Consider the following 16,512-nt stretch of genomic DNA (forward strand, 5'->3'; position numbering starts at 1 on the left):
AGGAAAAAAGATTGCTAGTTTCCAAATAAATCCTGTTTGGGCTGAAATAAACATTTTCAAGATGTTTCAGAAGAAAAGCTGTACAAAACTCCTTCCCAAAATGCTTCTATTTCCATCTTTAAGATGTTTTATTTGTATTGTGTAGAAAGGGCCATGGTTACCCAACCTATTTGCTTGATGATTTTTAGGAAGAAATTCAACATTATGAGGCTGAACCTTAAAAATGATTATTGGGACCCCATTCTGCAGTTATGAAATCTGTAATTGGTTTCCCTTTAAGGTCAGTCAAATTGCAGGATAAGAATCTAACCCCCAGCTTCTTCCATAGAAACAATACAAACCTGTGCAAAGTTACTCCAGTCGAAGCCCACTGAAATCAGCCACTTTTCTGTCTGCCACTCTACCACATTCACTAATATTTACTTTATATTGAAGATGCATGTACACAATTGCTACTTTCAAAATACTGGACACCATTTAATTTTGTATTTTTATTGCTTTGTTTTTCCCCCCTTTAACAACAAAAGCTTGTTTCATTTGATTTCCTCATGGTCGGTAGTTAATTTCTGTTGATTGTGCTGGAAAATTGGCAGCAGGACGCTGATACAGCACCTCCATAAGGAAAGCCACTTCTCTTTCTTCTGAGCTCTTTATTGGTTGATGTTAATCCTGTAATTGAAACTTCCGGTGTTTGGATTCAGCTGATGTTTATCAGTCAAAGCCTGGCCAAAAGAGAAGAGATTTTGTAGTAAACAGTGATGCAGTCTAATTCCTTCCCATTCTTTCTCCCTATCTCCGGCACACACACTGACGTCTTTTAATATTTTCTGTTTGTTTTCTTGATCTTTGTACGTTTCTATGCCATGTCACCCTGACTGTCTACTGAAGGCTACTCCAGTCAGGGAATTATCTGCTGCCAGCATTAGGGATAAAGAAGCCCCTGAAATTTTTAATCAATATTTAGCTACAATCATATTTAGAATGTCTGCTGTATGTGTCTTCCAGGATTAAAAGATGCTCTCTGAAAGCATACATTAAATCTCATGAAACATGACTGAGAGCCCAGATTTTGGAATTCTAGTTCAAATGTCACCTAAAATAATGCAGATCCTATCCTCCTCTCCACCCCAGGGTGGACAAATCAGTCTGCCTATCAAAATATGGAAGAATGATTTGGGTTCTATGGCTGACTCCCCTCTTGTTTAACTAGGAATTTTGCTCTTAATTTTCCACTGTTACTGTTTTCTTTGTGCTGCTGCTGCATTGAATGTACAGGGTGCAGTTTATCTAAAATTGCATCCAAGAGCATTTAGAGTTCTATAGTTCATCTACTGATCTAATCTCGTCTACTGGGTCTTATTCCTAAGGTGCATTTACAGGTACTCAGATGCTAATAGAAAACCCGAGCTTCTTCTCCCCCATGTCTGTCCTCCTTCCCTTGCCTTTGGTTCTACATATAAATACCTTGAAGGAGGAAACTTAATATGTTATTTCTGGTCTTAAACTATTTTTTGACACTTGAGCAGAGACACAAAACCATATGGACAAGAGAGGAATATTTTATCTTGCTGACATCCTAAATTCAATGACCTTGAATGGGGAGGCAGTGGGGGTCGGTGGGTTAGACCAAAATAAGCTTGCTTTCATTCTCTGGTAATAGTCTATTTTTTATTATGTCATATTTTTGTCCCACCCTTTCTCCATACATTGTTATTTCCTCATCCATTTTATTTTCCACATTATGGCTTTTCCCTCCATTTTATCTCAAAACAAAACTTTTAGGTTAGCTAGACCAAGAGAGTGACTGATCCAAGATCAGGCACTGTGTATAATGGCTGGGGGGTGGGGGGGTTTGATCCCTGGTCTCCCTATTTCATGTCAGGTTAGTAATTGCCTGTATTTAAGAAAATACCTGTAATTAAAATATAAATCAGCAGCATGTCTGGGCAACCAGAAAGGAACGGATAAAAGAAATGTGGAAGTCATTCCATTGCTGGTAATGTTTGTATTAAACTCAGTGGGTTCCCTCAATCACACATTTAATATAGGTAAGACAGGAAAGGTTATAGCCACCTAGGGAATAGATTCAAATTGCAATATTTTGTGCCTTTAGCCAGGCTTCTGTGGTTGCTAGTTCAGAAGTATAATTGAAGGTTTAGCAGTGTAGTAACAAGCCCCTTGTGGTCCAGAGATTTCCCACAAGTTTATACAACAATTTCAAACTTGTCTATGTCTCAACCATTTGTTACTAATGATTTTCTACACTAGCTTTGCTATACCAGTACTAACCGTTTATGCCTTAGGCTGCAAGGCTGCAGTTCTTTCTTTCTTTCTTTCTTTCTTTCTTTCTTTCTTTCTTTCTTTCTTTCTTTCTTTCTTTCTTTCTTTCTTTCTTTCTTTCTTTCTTTCTTTCTTTCTCCCTCTCCCTCTCCCTCTCCCTCTCCCTCCCCCCCGAGGAAGAACTTTTCCCAAATTAATATGAAAAGACACCACAGTTAGAAAATGTAGTCTCTAGATTCTGCCATCCTGTTACTCCAGGATCTAACTATGATGTTTACTAAGCACTAGTGCACCAATAACTTGTATGAGGGATCTACTTGTTTGAGCAGTGTATTGTCAAAGAAGGTATAAGGCAGCAGTATCTGCTTCTGTAGGCACAACATGGTGGAAAGAGAAATCTATAGAAATCTATTTCGATGCTGTAGATACCCTGTGACCTTTTGCAATTATTTCCTCTACATAATTAAGCCCTCATAGGAAAAGCTATTCACACTTATCTTTTGGTGTTAATAATGTTTGAACCCATCTATCTACCTATGCATGTACTCTAACTGAACTAGTGCTGATCAGGGCTACAGCTTGACAGTGCGTTCTAAGAGATATGCCATGAGTTTTAAATTGACTGCAGTCATCATCATTATTAAAATGATTGTCTTTTATGCAAGCAAAATTACATGTCCTAGAATACCGATTTTCCTCCCTGGCCTCTGTTTAAAGTTTGAGGAATTATAAAGCATAAACATCCTAAGTGTATTGAAACTAAGAATTAAAATTTCTAGCAGCTCAGAATATGTTTAAAAACTGTATATTTTATGTTCAACTACATACAGCCACCTTGAGTCCTGAATTTAAAACATATAGTAAATACGACTGTGTTGTCCCTTAGTAATTCTTGCATGGCTCACAAAAATATATTATACTGGTTATTTCCCCCCATTGTTCTCATTCTAGAGCATTTTTCACACTGGCTTTCAATGTGTTTTATTTGTAGGGTTTAAAACAAAAACAGGCAAAATGTGGAGAATTATGTCTTTGACAGGATATATTACTACTCATACCTGGGCATTTATAGGTAATGTGGTGTTTGTTTTCTCATATACAAGATATAATTTTATGTGTATGAAAAAGAAGAATAATGTTTACAATATATTAAATAAATGAAGCAATTGTAGCTGCCAATATTTAGTTATGAAGGGTCACATAGAAAAAACCACACAAAACTCAACTCATGAACAGAGGGCACAGCCTGAAGGCCACTGGTGGGACTGAAGTAATTTAACAACTGGTTCTGGTGGTAGGATTCAAACAATTTAACAACTGGTTGTTTACAAGCACCATTTTAACAACCGGTGAGGGAGGGAGACAGTATTCAAGTGGGTAGAAGTTCATTAAGTGCTAGAGATAATAGACCAAAAGTTATAGAGAGAACTGAGCAAATAATTAAAAAACCGAACAGTGTGATGGGGAAAACCCTCAAATAAGCAGCCAGTAGGAATGAACCATAGCCTTGGATATCTCTACACCAATGCACAGAGCATGAGAAATAAACAACAACTCCAGCTCTCAACACAGCATAGAAATTATGATATGACAGGCATAACTGAAACCTGGTGGGATGTGTCTCATGATTGGAATGTAACAATTGAGGTACATAACCTATTTCAGAGAAATAAACCAATTAGAAAAGGAGAAGGAGTAGCATTATATGTCAGGGATGATTACACCTGTGAGCAGGTCCATGACTTAAATCCTGGAAGATAGGTTGAGAGCATCTGGGTAAAAATTAAGGGGGACAGAAACAACAGTGATCTCATTGTGGGGGTTTATTACAGACCCACAAGCCAGACTGAAGAATTGGATGATGCCTTCCTGGAACAGATGCTCACACTTTCAGAAAGAAGAGGAGGAGTAATAATGGGAGATTTCAGCTGTCCTGGTATTTGTTGGGAGTCAAACTCTGGCAAGACTATAAGGTCCAATAAATTCCTCCCTTCCCTTGCATACAGTTTCATGGTCCAGAAAGTAGAAGAGGCAACAAGGGGATAGGCTCAGTGTTGGGATTCAGCAAGTTCTCACCACTTTGGCAGAACCGGTTGTTAAAATGGTGCTTGTAAACAAACAGTTGTTAAATTATTTGAATCCCACCACTGGATAGGCTATTTTAGATCTGTTCCTAACAACAATGATGACGTGGTTAATGGGGTAGAAGTGGTAGGATCCTTAGGTGGGAGTGATCATGTTCTCGTGGAGTTTGTTTTATAGTGAAAAGGGGATGCCTGTAATAGTCAGACATACATTCTAGACTGTTAGAAAGATAATTTCAGTAAACTAAGAAAACTACTTGGTGTGATCCCATAGTTCAGAATGCTAAAAAAAGAAGGGATGGGAGTTTCTTAAAAGTGAGATCTTGAAGGCACAATTTCAAACAATTCCAATGAGGAGGAAAAATGGGAGGTGTTGAAGGAAACCAGGATGGATGTCTAAAGACCTTTCAACTGAGCTAAGATTTAAAATGGACATGTACAAAAAATGGAAAAGGGGGGAAAAATCACCAAAGAGGAATTCAAACAAATAGCCAGAATGTGAGATGTTAAAACAATTAAAAAGCTTGGTTGTGTCTGTAGCAGAAGAAAGAAAAGGGATATGATAGGGTCACTGCATGGAGAAGATGGAAAAATGCTAATGGGGATGGAGAAAAGGCAGAACTACTCAACACCTTCTTTGCCTCGGTCTTCTCCCAAAAGGAAAACAGTGCTCAACCAGGGGGAAATGGAATAGAAGATGCAGTAGGGGAATGACGATCTGTCATGTGTGCTTTGGTTGTACCTTAGAGACTGACACAATTTTTAGGGTATAAGCTCTAACTTCTGAAAATCTTGTTGGTCTCTAAGATGCTACTGCACTTGAATCTGTTCTCATGAGTGGCATACCAGAATTTAAAAAAATGATTCTTCTGGAACTTGCCCACGATTCATTGGAGCAGCAACATGCATTTGAATCAATTCTAAAGGCACAAATAGGCTACACAGGTGTTGTGGGACAAATGCAAGTTGATAGTTGCTCAATACATAGAATTCATAGATATTGTGCACTAATTAGCTTGTTCTGTTTTGTTTGTATGATTCTAAATGCTATTTTTAAGATACAGGAGATATTTTCTGGAATGGAATGAGCCTATGACGGGCTGCTGTGATTAGAAATGTGAATCTGATGGGCACCAGCTGCTCAGACTTTCCAGATACTCTATTGCTGTTTACCCTCACTTTTCAATTATAATTCATGAATGCCAATATCCTTGGAATGTGCCAGTGAAATCTGGACTTCTGCACTTTCTTTAAGCTGCTTTTTTCTTTTTTTCTTAGTTTTGTATAACAGTTGAGCTCTTGACAAAAAATAGATATGACAAGACCTGAGCAAAATTAGGATTGTTAAATTAGGAAGACATTGAACTAGCACTCTCGCCACTTCTGTAACCTTGACCCTAAGATTCTTCTGCTGCCATTCTGTAGAAATTTAAAAAATTGCAAATGTCAAATCTATTATCTTTTACAGAGGTAATTGCAGTTGATTTTAGGAGGAGGGGTGTGTGGAGGAGAAACTCGGTTAATATTATTTTCTGATAGAATATATATTTCCAGGCAAATGCAAAGGTAGCAGAAGGGCAGCAACAGCAGCGGAGTGGCATCTTGGAAAGCCAATTTGACAGAATAACTGAAAACATGTAAAACAAAACAAGTGTGAATGTATGCCAGAGGCATCTTTTTCTCTACACTATCAAAAGAGTTCCATTGTGAGATGACTTCCCAAATAGTGTGTTTTTTCACACCTGATCATAGCAAAGTCAGTTTTGTATCCTCTGCGTTTCTCGGTTCCTAGATAAAATACTCATGCTTTATAGCACGGCTGTGGTGATATTTGTAGCTGACATGACTTCTGTTTTTTTGTGCTGAATCTTCTAAAAAGTGAGCATTGACAGTTTGAAGTCCTAATAAAAAACTACTGTTCTCATTGTAATACTCCTGTATTAGCTGTAGAACATTTTGTCTGGGGACAGCTCTGATAGCATAAAAAAAAAAAGAATATGGAAACAAATGAAGTCAATTCATTGAAAAAGAGAAGGGGCTTATTTCGTTTTTGTTTATGGAGAGACATGTCACATCTTACGCTTTGGGTATACCTTTAAAAATATATATGAATCCTTCATACAACAGGACATGTCAGAATGTCATTAGTTTTAGTTCTCTGTTTAAAATACACATTGTAGAGAAACACAGGTTTTTTAATGTAAAAAATGTAACTGGCCCTGATTTCAGAACTGAAAGATGTAAACTTGTTAATTCAGTTAAAATAAATAATAAATATATTTCTATTCCTAAAAGAAAAAAATATATTACAAATAGGCCACATCAAAACTCAAGAGAGAGGGCAATCCCACACACCCCTCCCATTGGCTCACCTTGGAGCCCAGCTGCAGCAGTACGGGTGTCAGGCAGCTGCTCCAAGGCCAGAGCTGCTCCCAAACTCCACTTCCACCACAGCTGGGCTCGGAGTGGCTCCTGGGCTCAGTCTGCTGTGGCTGGGTGTGAAGCGGCTCCTAGAATTTTATTTAATTTGAGAAGAATTTAACACACACACCCCCAAGGACTTTTTAAAAACATTTTAGATTTTTCTACAAACCTTGGAAGTTTTCCAGGTTTGCAGAAAAATCTGTTTTGGGTGTGTAGGGGTGAGCCCGCGAACCCGGCAGAACCGTAGAAGGAGCGCTAGGCATGCCGGTGCTGGCTACGGCCTTCCGGGCACACACGCTCCCCCAACCCCCACTCCCCCATGAGTCATGGGTCATGAACTGCCTGACTCGCGGTCACCAGGTGTCCCACACAAAGGGACACAAAGGCTCCTGCCCTCAGGTGAAGATTAGGCCCAGACATGGATGCTTCTCCTCAAGCACGTTAGCAGCCCGGGATGAGATCATGCATCACATGATGATCTCTCCCCGCTCTCCCGCTCTCCTCACCTCCCGCCTTCCTCACCAGCCCGACCCCTTTTACACGTTTCCATTGAAACCTCTAATAAAAGGTGTGAGGGGCGAGCGCATCGCAGGCTGTTACAGGGATCACGGGATCCTGCACTTCCTGCTTGCTGGCTCTCTCCACCAGATGAAATCTCCGCGTGTCGCCTCTTCCCTGGGACCTCGTGGGTACCATCACAAGCTGGTGTCGTAAACCCTCGGAATCCTCGAATCCCTCCGCCATGACTTATCACGCTTCGGGAAAGGGCTTCTCGGTAACGACCGTCCGCTCGATCGGCGCGATCCAGGGGACTCCACCCCCTCGGTACCGCACTATCCATGGATCGGCGCATCCAGGGATTCATGCGTTCTCGGACACTCTCTCGTCTGATTGAACCACCGGTAAGCATGGGCGCTTGTAAAAGCACGGCTTTTGACAAGCACGTTAGCGAACTGAAAGCGCTAATGAAATGCGGCAGGGTCTCCGTAAAGAGAGGGGAGCTGCGCGAATTGGTTGAGGAAATTGATAGGCAATGTCCATGGTACCCAGAAAGGGGGACATTCAATCTTAAGGACTGGGAAAACATCGGGCGCACTCTGCACAGAGAGCCTCGCGCGCTGATGTCGCTGCTACTGACGTGAAGACAGTGTTATGTCGCCATCAGCCTGCAGGTCCATGGTGTCTTTGCCATGGATCTCCCTCCTTTTGATCTTTCACCTTCAATTTCAAGCCCGGAATTTTCTCTATCCACTAAACAGGACGCCTGTCCTACTCCCGTTTCACTTGCTTCCTCCTCTCATTCAAACTCTCCCGGCCAGGTTGTCGCTGCCAGGTCAGCCTCCTTCTGTTGCTCCGCTTCCCCCTCCCGCTTCTGAAGCCACCGCGACCTCCGCCAATGCCACGCACGGCGCTGAAGCCTTCGAAAACTCTAGCAGAGCCGTGATAACCACGATCTGCAGAGGAAGGAAACCCTGACGGAAGACGATGTCGACCTCCTCGCCTCGTCTGCCCAGCCTCCACTACACTGACCCACGTGGGGGAGGACGGCGCCGCCCAGCTGCAGTTGTTGGCGCATCGCCTTCCCATAGGCTATAACGTTCTCACTCGAGCTTTCCAAGGCACACGGGACGTAAATCACTCATTCCCTATGTGAGAGGCATGCTGGAAGCAGTCATACGGAATCACGCACGGTTCCGGAGGATCGGAAAACCACTTTCCACATGCTCTTGAACCCCGCGCATTATGTTGTTTGGGAAAGCTAATACCGCCAACAATGCATAAGCAGAGGAGCAGCCTTCTGGCGGTGCCTATACTGCCGCTACAGCTCTATGGCTGCTAAGGCTTCACTCTTCCCGGACAAGCAATTATGTTCCGCCGGAGGCCACCCTTAAGGTCGCCCATCAACTGCGCCTACGTTTGTAAGAGAGTGCCCACTGCCGGACAGCCGACTCCAGAGCTTTTTTTCCAACGTCCGACAGAAGCCTCATGAGCCCTATACTGACTTCCTGAACAGGTTCCAGGAGGCCTCTGCAGAGGGGCAAGTCGACAACGACGCAGCCCAACACGAAGCTCCTCATACGCCTCGCCAAAGAGAACGCTGAGTGCCTTAGGGCTTATCACGGGCTTAGTGGGAAGAACCCCCAGCTGGCTGGGATGCTTAAGGCTTACCAGGATATCGGATCTTCCCGCCCATCAGGCCAGCCTCCTTACTGCAGCACTTCCCCACCACCCGGGGACAGCCCCAAGACGTAGTGTTTCAACTGGGTGCAAGCGGGGACACTTCCGGAGGGATTGTAGGTCGCTCCCCGTGGGGGGGCTTACAACCCTCGACGGAGGGGGGGGGGGTTCTCCCCTGGGAGACGAAGTCTCCCAGGGAAGCCCTAGACCAAATGCCCCCGATGCCGGGAGGGCTTCCACTGGAGAGGTGAGAGCCCGTCTGGCTGAAACTCCTACCCGGGCCTCTCCCCAGCCCAGGGACCAAGGAGGAGAATACTAAATCAGCCCCCGAGAACCAAGGCCCGAACCCAAGCCACCTCCTCCCAGCGGTATCTCCCTCTCCTGCACCCAGCCTTTTTTTTCCCCTCAAGTTTCCTAATGAGATCCTCATTGTTCCGACTCCAGTACAGCCATCCCATCTCCCCCCCAGAGGCCGCCGGGTTAGTCTTGCCCAAAGCCTCCGGGCCACTGAGCAGGGACTGTTTGTCGTTCTGGGAGTCATTGACTCCTACACACCAGGGAGCTGCTCACATTCAGGTGTGGACAAACATCCCAGCAGGAGTTGTCTCCAGTGAAACCAGAAGAAGGCGCACAGCTGATCCTCCTGCCCCTCATGCTGCCTGCTGCCGATTCAATAAAGGCCACGAGCCCAGATCGCCATCGGGGCACAGCCGGCACCACTGTAGCGGCGGTAGAAACGCCCATCGGCAGCTCCTCATACCTGGAGCTTCACTTTTAGAGGGGTGGTCCATTCAAGGGACTTGTGGACACTGGCGCCGACGTAACCGTCATCAGAGCAGCCGAGTGGCCTGATCAGTGGCCGACCGAGGCTTGCCCGCGCATTTGGGGGGTGGGGGGGAAGCAGACCGTGAGACGAAGCACCCGCCCGCTCACGGTCTGCAGTCCAGGGCTTGAGCGACAGCTCACAGTCCACCCCATCATCTTGGACATCCATGTTAATTTGTGGGGCAGGGATCTCATGAGTCAGGTAGAGAAGACTCTAGTTTGGGATGGATAAATCCACTCCCGCCATGGCCGCTACCCAGAAGAAGAACGGATAGCAGCGGGCCACGTTGAGATCCCTACCCCCCAGCTCTGACTGTGTTTTCTACCTCCACCCCAGAGCCCCCGCTCTGGAACACCCTCTTTCTCTCTCACCTCATTCTATTTTTTTCAACCAGCAAAAGCGGGAGGGCCAATTGGCAGACTGGCCCTCCCTGGATTAAAATCTGGGCCCGTCCTGGTACCGCAGCACTGCCAGGACAGGCCCCAGGTTAGATTCTCCGGTTAATTATAGTTTAAGCACTATAATCACTTCTAAATCTATTAAAGACCCTAGGCTATTCCGGCGTCTCTGGCCGAGACCGCCCCTTAAGGAGCGGTCTCTGGCGGGCGCCAAGCCAAGATACTCAAATTCGATCCCAAATTCTGAACGCCATGCCTGCCTCAACCCCTGCGATCACGGTAAGTATATTTGCCCCAGGGTGGAACCTCCCCCAGTCCTTGGTCCCAGAGACCAGCTCCCAAGTGTGTGATTGTTTTGCTATTCTGACGCATCCCCCTCTCTGAACGCACCCCCAAAGTCCTTTTGTCCTGCAAATTAAGTATGCATACCCACAATTCCTCGACGGTCCACTCGCCCCCCTTTTCTGGGGGGTCCTGACCCTCGCCCCGACACATTCTTATGACATCTTTGAAGCCAACTCCACATAGGAGTCGCCTGCCCTTTGTGCCCCCCGCTCATGTCCAAACAAATTAAAGAAAGGGGAGTAGGTGGGGCCTCCGTGGCCTGCCCCCCCTGCAGAATTGAAATTGGAATTGCAATTGCTGACAATTCAAACCTGCTCTCAGGCCCACTCCCACCTGAGCCAAGACCAAGCTTGGCGGGGCCCGGCCCCCTCATAACCTGGGGAAGGGGGTATGCTTCAATCCCTCTCCCTACAGGTCCCCAGTGGATTCCAGCTTCGCCATGTCCAACCAACCCATGGAATGGCACCAGAAGGAAACCAACCCGATCCCGGAGATGGAGCAGATCTCCCTGGAAGATCCGGCCCCATGGGCTACTCCCCGGCGGAACCGCCGCCAGCGCCAGAACAGCTTGAGGACCCAGATGACTTGGGGAGACGTCAAGGCAACGACCGACCGGGCTCGAGAGCTACTGCAATGAAAGGCAAGGTTGCCCCCGAGATCACCGAGGGTCTCTTGGCGCTTCGCCATATCTTTGCGCAATATCATCACCGCGAAACTCCGCGAGTCACCATCATCTGCTCTGCTCTGCTGCTCTCTTGCCGGGTGATGCTCAGTCACCCCTTTCTGGGAGATCAAATCCAAGTCAACATCTGGGGAGCGGTTCCGCTGCTGCTGTCAACGTCTCACATCCTTCTGCCTGGGCCAGTACCTCGGAGTGGTGAGGTTGCTAAGTTCATGCCTACTTCCCTGTCTGGGTAAGGCCCCTGGAGATTTCCTGGAAGAGTCAGGCCTGAGCTCCTTTCATGAACGCCTACCATCCGGGACACCTATGAGCTGCCGATTGGGGACCCAAGCTGTTCAAACCCTCCGCTGGCGCTCTCTCCCTCATCATCACTCCAAAACCGGTCGCCAACCACGGAAGTCCAACACTTGTTTGCAAGAGATTGCTGATGTGGCGGACAGGGAGACTGGCCCGAAGCCCAGTCACTGGCTCCAGCTTCTAACTGGATCCGCACGCGAATGTCGAGGACACATTCCCCCCCATATATGGGAACATCCTCCTCCCTAAAGCCTGGTTCTGGACTTGTGAGGAGAGAACCTTTCAACTACATCCCTACTTCTTTTCTGCCGGAACTCTTTGTTGCCTCAGCCGCTCTTTACCATCGCCCTGCCTCAGGCTCCACCCCCCGGGAGCCCAACGCCGCCGCCGCCCGCTTCTCTAATCTTTCTCTAAGCCGGAGCGACGCAGTCGCCCTTTCCAAAGCTGAGTATGTCTCCTCAAGCGATTCTTTGGTGGGAGTCCCCGATTCTCGCCACCTATAACGCTTAAGACTCATTGGCCGGCTTGGCCTGTGCCCTTGCAAAGTCCATCTCCACCTCCACCGCCTTCTGGATGCTCTTGGCCTCTTGGAGCAACAAAGAGCTTCATTGGGGCTGCCACTTCTAGATAATCGTGTCGCTATTGATTATTTGTTATTACTTCGCATCACCAAGGTTGTGAGAATGTACATAATATGTGTTGTTTTAATCTCTCTGATAATTCCCATTTGATTCATATGAAAGTTTGTGAGTTACAAGATGTTGTATCTAATCTTGAAATACGCATGTGTTGCTCTCACACTGGGTGGTCACGCCCTTTTGGGAGCTGGCTATTGGCCGGGGGGATGGTTAAGTGCTATTGTACAATTTCTTTCATTGGTTTGGATTGTATGGCGTCTTGTTGTTGATTCTTTGGCCTTTGTTCAGCGTGTGTATCTGCCTTTGCCTGTAACATTTGCAACCAGGTCCTCATGCTGCACAAACAACTCAGCCAGCATGAGCAAGTCCCTGGGGAGGCAAGCATCCCCCCCTAAATTCGTCTCCCCAACTAATCCGGGCTTCCTTCCTAAAATATAAGCAAACGGGAGATGTAGGGGTGAGTCTCAAGTGTAACCCGGCAGAACTGTAGAAGGAGCTGCCAGTGGCATGCCGGGTGTCGGCTACGGCCTTCCTGGCGACATTAACGCTTCCCTCAACCCCCCACTTCCCCACATGAGTCACTTTGGTCATGAACTGCTCCTGACTCGGTGGTCACCAGGTACGTCTCCGTACACAAAGGGGACACAAAGGCTCCTGCCCTCAGGTGAAGATTAGGCCCAGACATGGGATGCTTCCTCCTCAGCGACGTAGGGCAGCCCGATGGAGATCATGCATCACATGATGATCTCCCCGCCTCCCGCTCTCCCCGACCTCCCCGGCCTCCCGCCTCTGCCCGGGACTCCCTTTTACACGCCCCTATTGGAAACCCTAATCAGGGCAGGTGTGAGAGGGCGAAGCTTAGACAGCAGAGTTGCCAGGATCATGGGATCCCGCACTTCCTGCTTGCTGGCTCTCTCCACCAGATGAAATCTCCGCGTGTCGTCTCTTCCCTGGGACCTCGTGGGTACGACTACAGGGTGTGACCCCAATTCACAGATTTAGATATTCACAAATGGGGACCATGCTTGGGAAATAGACATATAGATACTTTTATTCTGGAGTATGAAACAAATGTCACTGTTGATGTTTCTAAACTGAATGTGGATATTTTCTCCCCATCATTGTTGTGAGTCTGTGGTCTCTTTAAAGGCATATTTTCTACTTTTTTGTTTCCATGGTAGCACTGACTCTTACATACTTTAATGCACAATTGTGTTCCTGCTTCCAAATAAAATAATCACTGAGTCAAAGGTGATAAATCAGTTGTGCTTTAAAAATGATAAAAAATATAATTTTAGCAGTAGCAGGGTGACAGACTGGCGATAAGATATGATCAAGTTTGGAGAAAGTGGAATTTTCTACTTCTTATTTTGAAGGTGCAGCTTTTCAGTCATCTATCAATGATGGGTTTCATCTCATCAAGGTAGTTTTGTGCTTTCTCAGATGTAATTGTGATAGTTTTGAGATGGGGTATGTACTAGCAAAATTATCATTTTATTTTTTTATTGGGAAGCTGGGAAGGGCCTAATTGCTGTGACCTCTTGTCTGCCAGTCAGACAGAGGTAATCTGTGGTCTGAGGGTATCTTTGGAGGCCAGGTCTACTGCCCATAGGAAATAATGGCATTCCCAGCTTTTCACAGTAAAGTGCCATTGTTTGCTATGAGAAGAATGTTAGGATTTTACAAGTGCCTGCTTCATTCAGTCAAGCAAAAGTTAACTGTTGAAGTCACATGACTGGAATCACATCAGCTTCTGGAAAGATCTGTCTGTCCCTTCTTATTCCTGCAAAAAAGGAGAGCCAGGCACACAGACATTCAGACTGAGCACTTGCATAGACCGAGTTTGCTGTTCCTGCAAATTCATGTATTATCTATTAAAGTTCTACAAAACAACTCACATCTCAGCCGTATTGTGTGTTCTGCTAATTCATTGCAATACAACAAGAAGACCTCTGAAAACTAAATCTATGGCACAAAGAAAAATGTCTGTAGTTGGCCCCAAGCTCAGTTTCCCTAGTTGGTCAATGGTGCCTCCGCCTTTAAACTTTAAAGGACTGTTGTTTCAAAAAAATGGCATCCTCATTGCAAATAATATTCTTTTAAAGTTTAAAGGGCAACTGCACCACTACCCTGTTCCCATTCCTTAGCATCTCCAGAGCCAGAAATTATGGAGGAGGATTAGCATCTGGTACCTAGACTATGAGTGTGCCTGTCCCCAAGGGGTGGGGGGCACGATGTGCCAACGGGGTGGGGGGCACGATGTCCTGGGCACGCACCTTCGCAGGGGCATGGCCAGGGTGTTCTGGGGTGGGGGCGTGGCATGGGGTTCAGGGGTGGGGGTGGGTTAGTGGTTAGGTGCAGCTCCCCCTTGCTCCACCCCTGATCAACAGCTGATAGCATTGGAGCCACCCACGACAAGATAACAGCAGTAACTCTTTTCCTTGGGTCAGGCATGTCAGGGGAGGTCTACTTCTCTAATAAGCATGCAAAGCTATAAAGCTTAGGTCAAGAAAAAATGTATCTATGGCAGTGGTTACATATAGCAGAGCTGGTCACATATATCAAAGTAAGCAATTGGTTACATTAATTTTGGCTAGATAAACACCACCCTGACACCTACCTCACAGAGTTGTTGTGAGGATAAAATGTGGCTAAGTGGAATAATGTCAACTGCTTTTAGTTCACATGGGGAGGGGAGCAGAGAAATGCAGATTATAGATTAAGTAAATTAAAAAAATCACTATATATTTAATTTATTTTGCCCATCCCACTCCTTCAAGGTTTTTATGAATTGGTGAGGCAGAGCCTTCTGATGGAGTAGCAGAATTTCTAATGGGAAGAGCTTCTCCTGGTCATATAAGAGACATCACCTTTATCAGAACTCCATCTGTAAGGTATCTGGTAACCCTCAAATCTAGTGAATCTAATCTAGAACAGAGCTTGGATATTATGCTCTGTCTTTTTTAGTGATGTCTCAGTATTTCTGCAATCCATGACAGAAGAAATAAAATGCAAATTAGAACAACATAACATTTAATATACAGTGGTACCTTGGTTTTTGTTGATAATTCGTCCGAAAGGAATCGAACATTTATTTTAAACCGTAAATCGATTTGAAAACCGAGGCACCATTTCCCATAGGAATCAATGTAAATCCAGTTAATCCATTCGAGGCACTCCAAAAAGTGCCTGGAATGGATTAATTGGCTTCTTCAAACCCCAGCCAAGAGGCAGAGGGAGCTCCTTATTTGGGCAGTGACATCAGGGGGAGTCACTGCTCAAATAAGGAGCTCCCTCTGCCTCTCCGCTGGCTGGGGTTTGAGGAAGCCCAGCTGGGAAGCAGAGGGAGCTCCTTATTTGGGCAGTGACTCCCCCTGATGTCACCGCCCAAATAAGGAGCTTCTTCTGCCTCCCGGCTGGGCTTCCTCAAACCCCAGCTGGTTTTGGTTTTCGTGGACTTCTCCTCGGTTTAGGTTTTCGTGGACTTTTTCTGGGCAAACTTTTTCTGGGTTTGGGGATGAAAACTGAGGCAATTGACGAAAACCGAGACAAATTTTGCCCAGAAAAAGTCGACAAAAACCAAAACCAACAAAAACTGAAGTCAACGATAACCGAGGTACCACTGTACATGAAATGACTGTCGATACTCTCTTCTCAAAACTCAGAATTGTATCATGCTCTTTCCCTTTTCTTAATTGACAACAGGATAGAAATTTTTTCAGAATGGTCTAATGGATCATCATTTATAGTCCTGTAGTCATATAGTAATACAAACAATGGTGCTTTAGGTTTTCCAAATACTAAAACTTTTAAGCTATTCCAACTATTTCCCACTTAATAGTTCTTACAACATTAAAAGGTATAAAAATCTGGCTGATGAGCTCTTGAGATATTCATTCCATAAGTGGAAAAATGAAAAAAGAGGACTAAACATTCAAAGAACTGATGTATGAGATTACAATTTTTTTTTAAAAAAAAAAAGTTTGAGGGTTAAGTTTTAAAGTCACTATACTGAAGCTAGAAGTTTTTGTTATCATGTACTGGGCAGTCTTAGATCTCATCCACTTTTGACAGCCTGTCAGATCTTTATAGAAATAAAAGATAAATTGTTCTGGAACAACACTGCATAAAATACTGCTTCGTGCTGTGGAGTATGATGCTTCTCTCCCTTGTTATCCTCAGTACTCTGAGTATAGGCCAATAATAATTCATTAATCTTGCCTTTCATTGTAAAGAATTATAATAATTAAGTGCTTTTGTAAGAACCTGAGGAAGCAGTTGGTGGGAACATGAGCAATACAGCCACACACATGACATTTCAATGTGGGAATAGCTCTTGGTAATAGCTTTATTGCATGCT

At 45.2% G+C, this 16,512-nt stretch overlaps 1 protein-coding gene across 7 annotated transcripts in view; it reads left to right on the top strand.

Moving 5' to 3' along the window:
* Positions 1-16,512, top strand: part of DAB1 (DAB adaptor protein 1) — an 833,814-nt gene that overhangs the window by 58,796 nt on the left and 758,506 nt on the right. The gene's annotated exons all lie outside the window — the stretch shown is intronic.

Source organism: Sphaerodactylus townsendi, linkage group LG05, assembly GCF_021028975.2.
Source record: "Sphaerodactylus townsendi isolate TG3544 linkage group LG05, MPM_Stown_v2.3, whole genome shotgun sequence".
NCBI classification, from domain to species: domain Eukaryota; kingdom Metazoa; phylum Chordata; class Lepidosauria; order Squamata; family Sphaerodactylidae; genus Sphaerodactylus; species Sphaerodactylus townsendi.